Source organism: Pleurodeles waltl, chromosome 11, assembly GCF_031143425.1.
Source record: "Pleurodeles waltl isolate 20211129_DDA chromosome 11, aPleWal1.hap1.20221129, whole genome shotgun sequence".
Taxonomy (NCBI): Eukaryota; Metazoa; Chordata; class Amphibia; order Caudata; family Salamandridae; genus Pleurodeles; species Pleurodeles waltl.
In genome coordinates, this window is record NC_090450.1 from 614519354 (window position 1) to 614536174 (window position 16821).

Below are 16821 nucleotides of genomic sequence, written 5' to 3' on the forward strand. Positions count from 1 at the left end.
TTTCAGGTATTATGTTTGTTTTTATTCATTTTTAAGTTGAGGAGGAATGTTATGTTTTGCACTGGGGCATACCAGTAGTTTGGGGGTGTGACAAATACCGCTATGAATATAATAGCGGTAACCCTGTGAGGTAAGAGCAAGATGGTAGAGTCCTGACGTCAGGACTCATAGGAAATAAAGTTGCCGGTTGGCTTGGCGCCAACAGGCAGTGAGTGCACCAGAGCTGTGTTGATGTGTATCATTTATTTCCGATCCGTTTGGGCCCCGTAAACATATCAGATTCAACTGTGCACGTCCCTCGGTGCACAACAGACGCAAATAGACAAATGACTGAATCAATGCTTTGTTGAATAATGCGCTAAGGATACTCTGCTAAGGTTAACCTATGTTGACGTTGTGTTATGTGATCTTTGCTTTGATGAAATCTTATTCGAGTTGCCACATTATGACAATGCTGATGTGTTTCATGGTTTTGAGACTAATAAACTTACTAGTAGAATTGTAATCAATAGGGAATAAACATCATAAATCGTACTAAATTGGTGTGGTTATTCATGACTGAAAGGTCATGGTGGTTTCCGAGACCTATTAATGTTATTGATTAAGCGAATGGATTTGTTATGGTGACTATTGATGACTTTATTGACTTATTGACATGTTTATTAGTTATCTCGTCTTAAGGTGTCTTCAATCAGGGTCAAAAGATTCATCGGCCTAAAACGAGTCCCAGAGTGAGTAAATTATCTAGATTGAGACGCGTTATCAACTTCACCTGGGCTATTCCTGCAATTAACTGGTGAATTCATCAGATGACTTCAGAATGACTCCAGGAAGATCTTCCTTTTTGACTAGGGTGTGCAAAGTTACATTTTTGTTGTTATATTGCTATATTTGGGTGTTAAACTGGTAGTAATGAGGTCCAACAATGCCCAGACAATGTTAACAAGTTTGAAAATGACCAAATAATGAAGTAAAACCATCGCAAAAATGTGCTGCATTATGTCGCATAATTAGCTTGACCTAGTTTTAACTTTGCATTGCAGGTCACCCTACTCCCGAGGCCGTGCCCGTCATCGCTATGTAGTTATTCATTTGGCATAATGGGCCCATAGAATAATGAATTGAACGTAGCTTTAATTTTTTCAAATAAAGCACGTTCGATGCGTTCGTAAAAAAAACAGTATCGTTCACTTCACACAAAATTTATGTAAGTCATATTTTCTGCACTCATTAAAGGCTGGACTTTTTCTAGTGATTTCATGTATTCTTTTTCACTATTCTGAGTCAGATCAGGTATTGCTCTGCCAATGAAACATGGCCGCCCAAGTTTCCCTCGTTCCTCATATCGTCCCCGAAAACATCCTGTCCGTTTACATTGGCTTCGTTGCCGTTTCAAGACGGCCGACGATTTGATATTCTTGTCCTTCCTTCATTTCGATGGCGGTGCTGTCGGACGAGGCTGAGTCTCGCTTCCTGTTCGTTCTTTCCTGTCTATCCTCCTATCTTACGGCGGCCGTAAGACGATACTATCGCAGCAGTTGCTAGTGGAGTGACTCCAGGGCAGAGCCCAGGGATTGTTTACCATTTCGTTCTCCGGGTCTGGTGCTTTCGCAGAGCAAAGGTGGGGGTCTGTGGCCATAATTTACGCCTCTTATAAGGCTGGATGATGTGTGTATGAAGAAGGGGAAGTGAGGAGGAAAAGTCGCCGAGAAATAAGTTGTGTATCGGAAGGAGGGAGGTATGATAGTAATGACCAACGCTGCTTAGGCGGTATGTGAAAAATATTGGTTAAACGAAACAAAAAGAGGACATATAGAAGGAAGAAAAGGTGATCTGTGTAATGTTGTCTCTGGGCACGTTGTGTAGAGGCGGACATCCAGTTGCTCAAACAGGTTTTGCTTTTACACTACACTTCGTAGCCTAGAAGAGACGTGTGATTAATTGAAGTTCGGTGTGCAGGTCGATGCAAATAATTGATGTGTAGATGCGTTACAGAAGATTAGTTAATTGTTGATTGATATGGTTTAAAAGAGGCTGTAGACAATTGTAGAAATACAATAATAGTAAGACAAGCAGGCATGCAACTTAGCATAGGCTTCACACGTAGAGAGGAAGGCATGCAGAGGATGGGGTGTAAAAGGTAGTGAGAAAGAAGAAGGAAACAATAGTTTTAAGTCAAGGCCACATTTTCATGAAGGTTACTAAGTATATACATTTAAAAGGAGTAGGCTTTTTGAGATAGCATGCAGTTTGAGTATCTAAAATTGTAGAAAGAAACGTTTGAATTTGAGATAACATGTTTTATTGTATCATCAGTAAAGGGCCAACTACCCCCACGTGGGGCGCCCAATGCACCCATTTAAGTGGATGATAGAGATTGGATGGGACTGTGCCCTTGATGGTATACAGTGGTGTTCCCCTGCCTAGAGTGCCCAACTCTGAGTATTTGGTATTCTGATTTTTGAACCTATTCCTGTGCTAATCTAGTGTGTATCTGAGGGCCTAGCCTGCCTTTGACATGTCTGTAGTCCTGAACATGAATGGTGGCGCCATGAGCATGCTCCTACTAGATGAACCATGGACTGTAGTCCCTGTCATGGGTTTATCGTGCAACAAATAGTGTTTTGTAAATCAGTAGCTTCAACCAAAAGTATTTTACCTTTGTCATTGGGGTAGAGGCCGACTAGTGTAAAGTTCTACATCTCTGCACTAGCCCAGCCCTTGTGCGAACATCCTAAGAGAATGTTTGTACGTGTTCCTTGTTAGTGCGTCTGACCTTAATAAGTAAACTTACAAGGGTACGCAAATAGGTTGATGAACCTTTTGACTCACAATTAAGATGTTCTTACCATAGATCCAGTACCTACTCAATAATCAATGATCATTAGTAATCTACAACATCAATAATCAACAGAGTCGGTAATTGTCACGCACAATGACCTTTCAGTCATGAATAACCACACCTTTGGTAACATTTAGAATATTTATTTCCCTATATTAACAATGTTAAGGTAATGTAAATTAATCTCAATCAGATGAAACACATACAGAAACATCACTGACTGTCCAAAGCTGTGGAAGAAACATAACAAAATCAAGGCTTGAACTACAACACATTCTAAAGTTATGGTGCAAATCAATAGCAAAGTCAGTTGCGTCAATGTGATGACATACATGAGGTTTAGCAGAGAAATTCATCAAGCGTTCGTCCCTGATATCATAATTCGATTAGTGAGAATCCTTAACTAATATCAGATTATCATCAGCATGTTGGTCTTCATGCAAAACAATTTAGTAACACACTTTAGGAAAAAAATCTAACTCTATCAAAACAGCGCAGTTGGTACATAGAAAGAAAAAACAAATATGTATAATAATCACAATCTGGATATACCTATCCTCGGTGTGGATCAGCAAAGCAGAATCCGCCTTCATCCTCAGGACACCAGTCGATCAGCAAGGAATCAGGCTTCAGCATGAGAATTTAGGAAAGGCAAAGTCTTTAAGCATTAAAGTTAGGAAAGTAGTAACCTCTCAGTCAGGAAGAAAATGGGCAATGGGCTATCTTCTCTCTGTGCAGTATCGTTAAGTCAAAGTTACCTAAACTATCCCCCAAATCCCTATTGGTCAGTTTATCGTATGTTCGCACTCTGTCCAATAAAACTAAATTCCCAAATCTTTGAATTCTAATATTACTCCGTTCACATATCGTTGATTGGTTTGTCATGCGATGTCCTCATCATCCGGCTTGTCAGGTAACAATATTGTTGCAGCTTCTACTCTAGTCAGTATCTCCATTGTTCTTGTCCTGGGAAAGTTGGTCTCACACACATTACACATAAAATGTTGCATTAGCAAGAATATCATCTCCTAGCAGTCGGTTCACATGAGAAGCTTCTGTTATGAGCACATTTAAAAAATACAATAGACATTCGCAGTTTAACTTTCTTGGTCAACTATTTTGTCAAACGCTAAATAATACAGCTTTTACATGAGGCCTGGCAAATAGGTCAAGATACTCGCTAAGTTAAGCCTACAGTTAATAAAGCTAAATCTTAATTCATAACCCTTAATATGACATATTACTGCATTAGTCAATCCTATTCAACATTTCATATTATTAAATCATTGATTAGCATAGTTCGTTAAAATTGGTGGCGTCTCTTCGTGATCACATTTTCAAATGCGTGCATTATTTTTCTACGTTATTTTATTTTCTACATAAACTTATTATTCAAAATACATAAACACTCATTCATAATTTGTATTAAAAAACATCTGAACTAGCAATCCCTCCTCTGATGACTAAATGTGTCATCACACTATTACTCACAAACTTTTGCACCAGCTAAAATTCTGACAATTCAACCCCTTCATATTTTTGTTTCCCCTTTGAATTTTCTCTGTACAAATATTCCCTTTTTTCTTCCCTCCTCTGATTATTCTTTGACCTTTTCATTTGAATCCTTATGCATAATTTACACAATCCTCATATCCCCAATAGAAAACCACAACAATTAATTTCCCACTGAAACAAACCCCATGCCAACCTTTTCCCAAACACCTGGTTCTTTCAGTTCATTCAAATCAGCACTTGCATTAGTCAGATTAGTAAGTAAGGGCCAGATGTAGGAAAATTGCAAATTGCGACTTGCAATTTGCGAGTCCTTCCGACTCGCAAATTGCAAGTCGCAATTTGCAATGCAGAACGGTGTCTCAGACACCGTCTGCGAGTCGGTATGGGGTCGCAGAGACCCACCTCATTAATATTAATGAGGTGGGTCGCAAATTGAGGCCCCATACTGACTATAGGCACTCGCAAACATGGAGGCCTGCTGTAGTCAGCAGACCTCCATGTTCGTGACTGCTTTTAAATAAAGCAGTTTTTTTTTTTTTCCAAGTGTAGCCCGTTTTCCTTAAAGGAAAACGAGCTGCACTTAAAAAAAAAAAAACGAAACCTTTAGTTTCGGTATTTTTTCAGGGCAGGTAGTGGTCCTTTGGACCACTACCTGTCCTTAAAAAATAGTTTTGGGTCCATTCACAAAGGGGAAGGGGTCCCATGGGGACCCCTTCCAATTTGCGAGTGGGTTACCATCCACTTCAAGTGGATGGTAACTGCGACACCATTTGCGACCGCATATGCGGTCGCAAATGGTATTGCATACCACTACGAATCGCAAATAGGAAGGATACACCCCTTCCTATTTGCGATTCTGAAATGCATTTTGCGAGTCGGTCCCGACTCGCAAAATGCATTTCTGCATTGGAAACACGCATTTGCGAGTCGCAAACGGCAGATTTTGCCGTTTGCGACTCGCAAAGTGTTTCCTGCATCTGGCCCTAAGTCTCTTATCGCTTTACTATTATCAGGTATATACAAACAACAATGCCTAGAATTAATAATTCTACATACTCTTCTCTGTTTCGCTAAAAGAATGTCTAAAGCAAGACAATTTTAAAGAGTCATAGCTCTATCAGCAGCTAATTCAGTATCTATCAGGAGTGTGGCTCCTCAGAAAATTGTCAGCATGCCATCCACAATAGAAGACAACCTTCAAATCTTTATCAAATTCAGAATGACTCCCACTGAGGGAATCACTGCTCCAAATATATCTCCCAATATAGCAGAAGAGGACTCCCTCCTCTGTCTCTTTTGATGTAATTCAGTCACTTTCGGGAACTTTTTCAAATCCTCCATTTGGTAAATCTTTGGGGAAAACCATCCCTAAATAACATTTCCCATACCATCTTCTTTGAAGATTATAAAACGCATTAAGTGCACAGATGTAGTAAATCCCTGGAATAGCAGGGGCCTGTCCTTTCAACATAAATGTTCCTTTACTCTGAAACAGAAATACATGCCTACATTCTCTTGTTCCCACAAAGAAAGTGTCAGTGCGCGATTTAGGCCTATATATACAAAGTTTCCCTACATGTTGTGCATCTAAGGCTAATTTCCCTTGCTTTTTAATTGCACTATAAGCATAATCATTCTTGTGAGTCTTTTTCTCTAAGCCTTTTTCTAATTTCTCTTTTAATGCTTTTCTCCTGTTATCTGTGTGATCTAATCTGCGTACACACAAAGCAATTCTTCGCATCCATTGTCTCAACATATTCACTCAATAAGCGATAGAAAACATTAGAAGAAAGTTCTCCCTGCACATTAGTATCCTCATGCAAATATTTCTCATCAAACCTAAACTTCTCTAATGCTTTTAGTGCAGTAGTTGTCCCAAAAGCAGAAGTATAGTTGGCTTCTCTCTTATCAAAAACAGACAAACCCACAATCAACACCACAAACAATATTCCACACCTAATCGCCAAACCTATGCTCATATATTTACAGCGCTTAGCATCTCTACCTTGTTGACTAATGTTACTCATGATCTGTAAAGAATCAGAAAGCAGAAGAAATTTAGGTCAAGACTTCCAGCAAAAATAAAAAATAGGCAACTCTTCTTTAAGCAGTTCAGTTTCACTTCCAGGATCCCTTGTCAAAACCAGTTAGCAGCTTTGTCAAAGTCAGGTTTCAAAAGTCAAATCAGATTATCAGTGTCTCTTCCAGTTACTTTCAACAGTCTATTTTTTTTCAAATATTTCTCTCAGATTGTTTCAACAATTCAGTTCAGTTCAGTAGCTTACTTCACATGCCAAAATACTGAACCAGAACTTCTCTAGAAAAACAAAAAGACACAAATTCTTGCTGCTATTCATTCGTAGTTGCATACGCCCATTCAGGACCTGTGTATCTTCGACTTGCTATTCTGTTTCTCTTCAGTTTTCGATCATCATTCAGCTCTTCTTCACTTACGTCTTCTCTTCCTGTGGTATCTCTAACCCCTTCGATTGTTGGTTCAACAACCAACTCTTTACCTTTCTCCACTTGTGACTCCGCCCACTTATCTCCTTTCAGTGGACCGTTTGTCAGTGTTCTCTTCAGAGTCGAACTTGAACCTTCTCCTTGTTCTGTGGTGTTTTTCTCTTGCTGGACCTGCAACCGGTTTAGGAGGAGTCCGATCACATTGTCTTTGATCCACCTCAACTCCTTCCCCTTCTGGGTCTGACAATTGCTCTGTTGGCCTCTCAAGATCATCTTCTTCTGGGAAAGCCCTCCTCTGACTACGCTATCCTGCTGCCTCAGTTGAGATAGGCTCTCCGTCGCCCTCCTGGAGATCTCCTTCCTCATCTCTCACAGGAGTGACTGAACCATCCTCAACGGGCTCAAATCTGGTCTCAGTTCCCCATTGTTCTCCTTCTGGTCCTGAGACTTGGCTCACTATTGTTGGTTCTCTCAACAACGTTTCTACATGATCTAGTGGACATTCCACTTTCTTCGTATGGCTCGCATGAATTCAGTTCAGAATTCCAACACACTTCACAGCTGTGGTAGTTGTCAAAATTACCTGGTAAGGTCCCTTCCAACGAGGCTCCAAACACGTCTTTCTCACGTGCTTTCATATCACAACCCAGTCCCCAGCTCTCAGGTTGTGCCTTGGGTCATGGATCAATGAAAGTGTGGTGGCTTCCTCCTGCTGAGAAAAAGAGCGAACCACAGCAGCCAGACCTTTGCAGTAATCCAACACAATATCATCTGTAATGTTGACAAGTGCATTTGCAGGCACAGCTGGCAACCTCATTGCTCTGCCCAGTAGGATCTCATGCGGCAACAATTCTGTCTTTCTGTCAGATGTTTTTCTCATTGACATCAACACTAAAGGCAATGCGTCAGGCCATTTCAAATTCAACGACGAACACATCTTTGCAACTCTTGACTTCAGTGTACCATTCACCTGTTCCACTAGTCCTGATGCTTCAGGGCGGTAACTACAGTGCAACATCTGCTCGATTTTCAATTCTGCACACAGTAATTTAATGACTTCATTGTTGAAGTGACTTCCCCTATCTGATTCTAAAGAGATCGGAAACCCGAAACGTGGTATCAGTTCCCTAAGCAGTGGTTTCGCTACTGTGAGACTATCATTTCTTCGTGTAGGGTAAGCTTCAATCCAGTTTGCCATTTGAGACAACAGACTATTTGGCAAAACCAACTGACCCTCCTCAGAAACCCACAATTCATCTTGTCTTTGCACACATTTAATATTGCTCCATGAACGTTTCTCCTCCCTGTCAACATTATTCTGCAACGTTTTTAATTCTTCCAAAGTGTCAATTATTTCCAATGCATAGCCTGTACAAGTTTCATCTTCTTCAGGTAACAATTCCCACCTGTCCTTGAACCATATACAGTTCAGTGCACAAAACATTGCGACTTGATCCGCATATCCATTTCCCAATGACACATAGTCCTGATACTTCAGATGTGCAATCCATTTTACCACGGCAATCTCTTCAGGCATTTGAATAGCATGTGACAGTTCTTTAATTCTGTCACAATTTCTTACTAGTGAACCAGAAGGGGGCAGGAAACCTCTCTGTGACCACAACTGGCCAAAATCATGGACTATTCCAAATACATACTGGCTATCCGTATAGATTGTAACTTTCAGCTGAGCAGAAACATGGCGCGCTCTATAAGGGCTACCAATTCCGCCACCTGAGCAGAATGCACTCCTCGAAACCAAGAAGCTTCCAGGGTACCAGTAACTGTGCAAACAGCATATCCTGCTCTCAGTGTCCCTGTATTGCCTCACAGACAAGAACCATCAACAAAGATAATTTGGCCATTTTCTTCCAATCTGGTATCTCTAATGTCAGGTCTCGGTTTTGTGCACAAAACAGTTACTTCAAGACAATCATGTTCAACATCTTCCTCATTTTCAATTTCAGCATTTTCACTCAGAAGTAAGGTTGCCGGGTTCAGCATTGTACATCTTGTCAATGATACATTTGGTGACCCTAGAATACCCGTTTCATATCTAATCAACCTTGCACTAGTCAAATATCGGGTTTTTGTACTTGTAAGTAGAATCTCAAGAGTGGGGGGCCATTACAGTCAGGGGATGTCCCAGCACAATACCTTCACACTGTGTAAGGCTCTGACCAACTTCTGCAACTGTGCGCAAACAACCCGGTAAGGCTGCTGCAACTGGGTCTGAAGTTGAACGTATGCTACAGGTCAGTTTACACCTCCATGGACCTGTGTCAGGACAGACAAAGAACATGCATCACGCTCATGACAAAAACTTTGTGAAAGGTTTTGTGTAATCAGCCATACCCAGCGCTGGAGCCCTGCACAAACCCTCTTAATTCAGTGAACACTTTCATTTCATCCTGGCCTAATAATATGGGATCAGTGACTTCCTTATGAGTCAGCTTCTGCAATGGTCTTGAAATGACTGAAACATTTGGAATCCATTGGCGACAATAGCCTACCATTCCCAAAAACATCCTGACATCTCTCTGTGTAGTCTGAGGATTTATCTGCAATATGGTTGTAATTCTTTCTCTGGATATCTTTCTTGAACCCTTCTCAATCTGGTGACCCAAATATTTCACTACTTTCTGCCAGTATTGCAATTTCAGCGGAGACATTTGTGACCATTCGTTCCTAGATGGTTGAACAGGGAAATCGTATCATACTTGCCCTCGTCCCTTGTCTTGGACACAATCAGTAAGTCGTCAGTATACTCCACCAACATCCATTGGAAAGGCAGTTCGAACAACTCCAAATTCTTTTCAAGATCTAATTAAATATGGAAGGTGACTCTGAAAACCCTTGAGGAATTCTGCACCAACAATAAACTCGATCCAGAAATTTAAAACAAAAGAGAAACTGGCTATCTTCATGAAGAGGCACATAAAAGAATGCTTGTGACAAATCAATAACAGTGAACCTCTTAGCATCACATGGAATCTGGAACATTATCTCAGCTGGATTTGGCACCACGGGACAACATTTGACCACAGTCTCATTTATTTTTCTCAAATCCTGAACAATCTGCACCTTCCCACTGGGCTTCTTCAAACCCATTATTTGTAAGTTACATAGACTGCTCAATACTTCTTTCAGAACCCCTTGCTTTACAAAATCTGAAATTATCTGAGCTACTTTCATAAGGACATCTTGTGGCATGTGGTACTGCGGAAGTTGAGGAAAAACTGCATTCGGCTTCACAATAACTTTGTCTGGCTCCACTCCCTTTATCAAACCTATTTCTTTTCCTGTCAAATCCCACACCTTCCTCTTTACTTTTCCCTGCAAATCAGGATAAAGCTTTTTCACTGTGTACATCGGGGAAAAACTCATTCAAAGGGTACTCCTCATTTGTAGTTTCACACTCCATCTCTGGGGCTTGTTCTTCTTCATCATCACTATTCATCTGAATCTCAATTCCATAATTTGAGCAAGTAATCAAGGACCTTGTTTTACACAGCAAGTCTCTTCTCAGTAGGGATACCGGACTTGAATCGCAGACTACAAATTTATGCAATCCCTGAAAATTTCCTATCTCAACTTGAACTGGATCTGTAATTGGGTTTGTCAAATACTGGTTCGCTACTCCCACAACCTGTACTGTTCTTCCTGGAAGGGGCAAATTTGGAACTTCTGCACTTCTCACTGTAGAGCCTGTAGCTACTGTCAACCAAAAATTAAACCTGCTGACCCATAACCTTTCCCTTCACATATGGTCCTCTTTGATCTACCTCTAGTGAAGTCGCAAGCACACATGGCTCCTCATCTGAACTGTCACTCGTCCACTCATCATTTATTCTATTCTCACTGTGTAACGGGAATTGGTGCACTGTGTTCCTATTTCTGTTATGCCTCTGACCTGCTGAGAAAATATCATCTGATGCTGCTCCATCGGGGCTTGAGGTATTTGAATTTGCTGTCTAGGTACCATGGGAACCTGCTGTGGCATCGGCTATAGCTGTAACATTTTTGCGCGGGGCATTCACACCTGCTACATGGGCTGAACATTTTGCACTTGATTCACATTCTGAATATTTGGATTGGGACCTCTCACTCTCGGTCCTCTCACATTCTGGAATGAATTGATGTCATTACTCTGCTGAACAACACCTTCCTGCACCATCATCGGACACTCCCGTTTCCAATGTCCAACGGCTCTGCAAATGTGACATGGCAATAGCTTCTTCATTCCCTGCACATCATTCTGAACCACTACAATATTCAAGTCTGGACCACGATTTATATTGCCTTCACAACCTCTACCTCTCATCTGGGGTTGAAACATCAAGTTTCCCTGCTGCTGCTGTGGTAACTGCTGCGAAAAATTCCCCTGCACTCCCTTCTGTGCTGCTTTAATCTGCATCACCATCGCCTTCCCTTTCAACTTTTTCTGCTTCAACTCAATCTCATCACTACAGGATTTTGCATACTGCAACACATCATCGATCGACTTTGCTTGCCAGCAAATCAAGTGACTCCTAATCATCTGGCTAATTTCAGGTCTCAGTCCTTCCACAAATCTGAACACAAAGTGAAGCATGTCTTTTGCCTCAATTGTCTCTGTACCCCTGCAGTGCTTGAATGCCTGCAACAATCTCTCATAATATGCATGTATCGACTCCTTCGCTTTCCGAGCTGTTCTGTCAATCCTCTGCTAATCAATATTCTTGATTTCAGAAACTCAATCACCTTATAGTAAAATTTCATTACTTCTGCAAACGGCACACCAGTATTCTTGTCTGTTTCCGGCTCACTTGTTGGCCGGTCTACACTCCTCTTACACTCGATCCACAAGTCAGCTGGAACCACTATCTCTAGTAATGTGTTCAAGTCTTCCCACAAACACTTCACAAGTTTTACAAACCTGTCTGTCTGCTGATACCATTCTACTGGTTTTTCTCTCAATTTTGGATACTCATTTGTAAATGACAGAATGTCACTTCTGCTCCAAGGGACACTGGATCTTTCTCCTGCTGCGCATTTTCAGTCCGCTCCAAAGAATCCCTTTTTCTCTTGTCTCTTTTCTTTACCCATCTGCCTTCCCATTTGACTAATGCACCCCAGGTCTGAGCACTTTGGAGCAATTCTTTAAGGTGTGCCTTCATTCAGGCAGATCTCGTGTTCAAAATCTTTAGCTTCAAAATCTAATCTGTAACTCCTTTTCAAATGCTTTGTTTTCTCTATTTCTATGCCGTATTTCTCTGCCAAGTCTGCTAATCTCTGGTGCACATTGCTCACCTCTCTTGTAATCTTTGGGCACAGATATCTCAATTCTGCCTCTGTGTAGGATTCCAACCTATTGACCCCCATCGTTCCCTCAATGAGTTCACCTGCTTCCATGCCTAGCCTAGTATAATTCAAATGCTCCTCTCCTTTAGCGGCACTCTGTGGGGTACTCAGCTTGTCTCACTAATCAGTCATCTGCTTAGCTGTCAAACCTTGTAACAAAATGTTAATTGCTTAGACTGGTGGCACCTGCTGTGCAACTGCATTCGGAGTCTGCGGTGTCAATAATTTCAAACTCTGGCTAATCTTTGGCCCTCTCACTGTATCTGGAAGTGCAACAAATGGACTAAGGTCTAGCAATGATCTTCATCTGTCAAAAGTTTGTCCCACAGGCGAGGCTACCTGAATATGTTCATTATTTTCTCCCCTCATAAAGTTCTGGGACATTGTCCCCTGTTCACCTACAGTCCGCTTCTTCTTCACAAATAATGGTACAGCTGGACCAACAGTAATAGGTAGCGATATAGCATCTGGGGCTGCTCTGGCACCTATACTCTGTGGGAGAGTAACTCCCATAGTCTGATTCATCATCGGAGTCATATCTGATTGCGTCCCTGTCACTGGTGTAAATCTTGGCATTACCTGCGGCTGTACTTGGGGCAACAAAATCAGAGTTGGCTCAGTCTGAACCAATATCGGTCTCGGAATCACCAGCTCCGTTGGCACCACTAAGTTCAAGTTCGTTTCTATAATGGGCACATCAGGATAAATTCTCTGAACCTGTGGCGGTTGCATCTGGGTCTGAACTACAGGAGTGGTAGGCACATTAAGACCATTTTGCACCGCATTCTGTGTCAGGTTAGCATTAACCTGCACCAGGCTCACTATCCCATTAACTTGTATCGGGGCTGTCGGATCGACACTGGTACCTGGACCACTCTCATGTACTATGTAAGGTGGTGGTCGATCTCTCAATAGCGGTGTAATAAACTCTTCATAGTCCGAGTCCTCCTCCATTGTTGAAGGCTTTCTAGCCTCCTTACTCTTTGACGGAGTTTTCCTAGTTTTCCTGGTAGCTTCCTTTCCTTCCTTCTCATTCTCCTGTGTAATTGCCGGGAACAACTTGATTCCGTGCAAGGTCTCCATTCTCCATGCTTTCTGAACACAATCCCATCTAGCCTCCGCTAGAGTCTATTCTGCCTTTCTCATCCTCCTCTCAAATTTCAGTTGCTGCTGCTGTCTAGCTACTAGCTCCCAAATTGCTAATGCCTCAAACTGTGCTGGTCTTGGAAGGGGCTTCGATTCATATAGCACCATATGTAAACGCTCCAAAACTCTCATATCAAACGTTCCATTTATAGGAAACGCTAAGTTCCCATCCTTCTCTGTCAGTTTGCACCATCGCTTTAGGACATAGTGCGACACCCTTCTCTTCCATTACAATGTAAGCTGGTGTACCTTCGGGTGGTGTAGCCTCGCCTACACTTGTTGTAATATACGTATCTCCCCTTAGGGCACGTTTTAATGCTTTGAAAAACGTCATCTTTTCTACCTTTGTTATTCGAAATCAAATCAGAAAGTGACTTTTAATCCCAAGATTCCTTTCACCTATGTTCTCAACCAGTTGCCTCTCATGGACGGCTGCCAATCCGTGCGTGACCCTTATCACTAACTGACCTATCCCAGCACGGCTCCAATGACGTCACACTCACACGTACTGCAGCTGACAAAGTCTTGCGGCTTGTCCTCCTTAACTCCAATTCACACAAAACTAATGCAAATATTGCGAGCACTAATCGAAACCAAAAACAAATCTGCTGGTTTACCACAGGAAAGGTAACACAATTGCTTCAGAAACCTTAAGGATTTTTCACTGATGGCTCTTCCCACGCTCACAGCTACTCCTTCTTTCTCTGTCTCCCAGATTCGCAAGCCAAATTGAGCCCGCAAATTTAACTCTCAACTGATCAGTGGGTCTGTCCAAGTGCACATAGGACGCGACAAATCTCAGTCGAATTTTTTTTTCACTCACTTTAATTCACACACTGACTTGCTGACCAAGCCCATTCAACCTACTAAATCAGACAAATTACAACATATAACCAAGTGTCTCATACACTTTTTCAATATACTCCGGTGTCTTAGACCACGCAAGGTCCGTACATCAACAACCACGTGGACTATTTTTTAGCACAAAGCACCACACACATGTGAAGTTTGACAACTTCCCTACTCTCACACTGCGGAGTACACACACTCCTTCTGCAACTCCCATTTGTAGTACGCAGACTCCCTAAAACCCTCACAATTACCTGGGATTTGCATAAGCTGTGGAAGCGCAACCTATTTCATTCACACTCTCACGAGAATGTCAGGAACATCCTCAAATATCCATTAGCAGGATCCAGGATCTGGGAAAGTCATTTCTGGACTAAAAGGAACATCATTTTCTCTCCACTTAGCATCACTGAAAAACAAAATCCAAATCCCAATAATAATGAGCTCTCAAGGTGACCAACTCATTCATCTGCTACCACGTCTGTTCGTCCATACCAAACGTCTATGGCAAGCTCTTAAGGAGACAAACCACCAGTCTCTTACCATCTCTGTTAACATCTGTCACTCTGTACCGGACGTCTATGGCAAGCTCTTAAGGAGACGAATCATCAGCCTGCTACCATGTCAGTTAGCGCGTCTGACCTTAATAAGTAAACTTACAAGGGTACGCGAATAGGTCGATGGACTTTTGACTCGCAATTAAGATGTTCTTACCATAGATCCAGTACATACTCCATCAATACTCAATAATCATTATTAATCAACATCAATAATCAATGGAGTTAGTTATTGCCACGCACCATGAACTTTCAGTTATAAATACCACACCTTTAGTAAAATTTAGAATATTTATTTCCCTATGTTAGCAATGCCATGGTCATGTAAATTAATCTCAAAATCAGATGAAACACATATAGAAACATCACTGGCTGGCCAAAGCGGCGGAAGAAACGTAACCTAATCAAAGCTTGAACTACAACACATTCTAGAGGTCTAGAGGTTTCTGCCCCCTTTAGGGGCAGATTGGCCTAACAAAAATAGGCTGATCTGCCCCCAAGGGGGAGGGGGGCAGAAATGGCCAAAATACAATTTGCCCCCCAGGGGAGCGACCCTTGTCTAAGGGGTCACTCCCCATACATAAAAACAAAGTAAATAAAAAAATATATATATCCCTGGTGTCTAGAGGTTTTCTCCCCCCCCCCCCCCCCCAGGGGCAGATCTGCCTAATATATTAGGCCGATCTGCCTCCGGGGGGGGCAGAAAAGGCCTAAAAATATTTGGACCCACTTTGGTTCCCCCTCAATTTCGACGTGTTTTTGGCTCTTCTCTGTCACAAACACAGGGGAATGTTGGGTGGTAGGAAATTTGTCCCGGTGCAGTGATCCCACACAGAAATGTGGGAAAAATGTGAATTTTTTGTTTTTTCGCTAAATTTGCGCTTTGCTGAGGATTCTGGGTAAGAAAATATTGGGGGATCCACCCAAGTCACACCTCCCTTGACTCCTTCGGGTGTCTAGTTTTCAGAAATGTCTGGGTTTGGTAGGTTTCCCTAGATGGCTGCTGAGCCCAGGACCAAAAACACAGGTGCCCCCGCAAAAACAGGTAGTTTTCTATTTGATAATTTTGATGTGTCCACGTTGTGTTTTGGGGCATTTCCTGTTGTGGGCACTATGCCTACCTACACAAGTGAGGTACCATTTTTATCGGGAGACTTGGGGGAACGCTGGGTGAAATGAAATTTGTGGCTTCTCTCAGATTCCAGAACTCTCTGTCACCGAAATGTGAGGAAAAAGTGTTTTTTTAGCCACATTTTGAGGTTTGCAAAGGATTCTAGGTAACAGAACCTGGTGAGAGCCCCACAAGTCACCCCGTCCTGGATTCCCCTATGTCTCTAGTTTTAAAAAAATGCACAGGTTTGGTAGGTTTCCCTAGGTGCCGGCTGAGCTAGAGGCCAAAATCCACAGGAAGGCAAATCGCAACAAAACACCTCTGTTTTCTTTGGAAAAATGTGATGTGTCCACTTTGTATTTTGGGGCACTTCCTGTCGCGGGCACTAGGCCTACCCACACAAGTTAGGTACCTTTTTTATCGGGAGACTTGGGGGAACATAGAATAGCAAAACAAGTGTTATTGCCCCTTGTCTTTCTCTACATTTTTTCCTTCCAAATATAAGACAGTGTGTAAAAAAGACGTCTATTTGAGAAATGCCCTGTAATTCACATGCTAGTATGGGCACCCCAGAATTCAGAGATGTGCAAATAACCACTGCTCCTCAACACCTTATTGTGTGACCATTTTGGAAATACAAAGGTTTTCTTGGTACCTATTTTTGACTCTTTATATTTCAGCAAATGAATTGCTGTATACCAGGTATAGAATGAAAACCCACTGCAAGGTGCAGCTCATTTATTGGCTCTTGGTGCCTAGGGTTCTTGATGAACCTACAAGCCCTATATATCTCTGCAACCAGAAGAGTCTAGCGGACATAACAGTATATTGCTTTCAAAAATCTGACATTGCACGAAAAAGTTACAGAGTAAAACGTAGAGAAAAATGGCTGTTTTTTTTCACCTCAATTTCAATATTTTGTATTTCAGTAGTTATTTTCTGCAGGAAAACCCTTGTAGGATCTACACAAATTACCCATTTCTGAATTCAGAATT

The 16821-nt window shown here is 41.8% G+C and overlaps 1 protein-coding gene across 1 annotated transcript in view; it reads left to right on the plus strand.

Annotated features, from left to right (window-relative positions):
* The first annotated feature begins 1482 nt into the window (after positions 1-1482).
* The window catches only part of GOLGA7 (golgin A7), a 191915-nt gene continuing 176576 nt past the window's right edge, over positions 1483-16821 (plus strand). The window contains exon 1 of the mRNA XM_069214119.1: positions 1483-1621. The gene's annotated coding sequence lies outside the window, so the exon portion shown is untranslated. The remainder of the gene's footprint in view (positions 1622-16821) is intronic.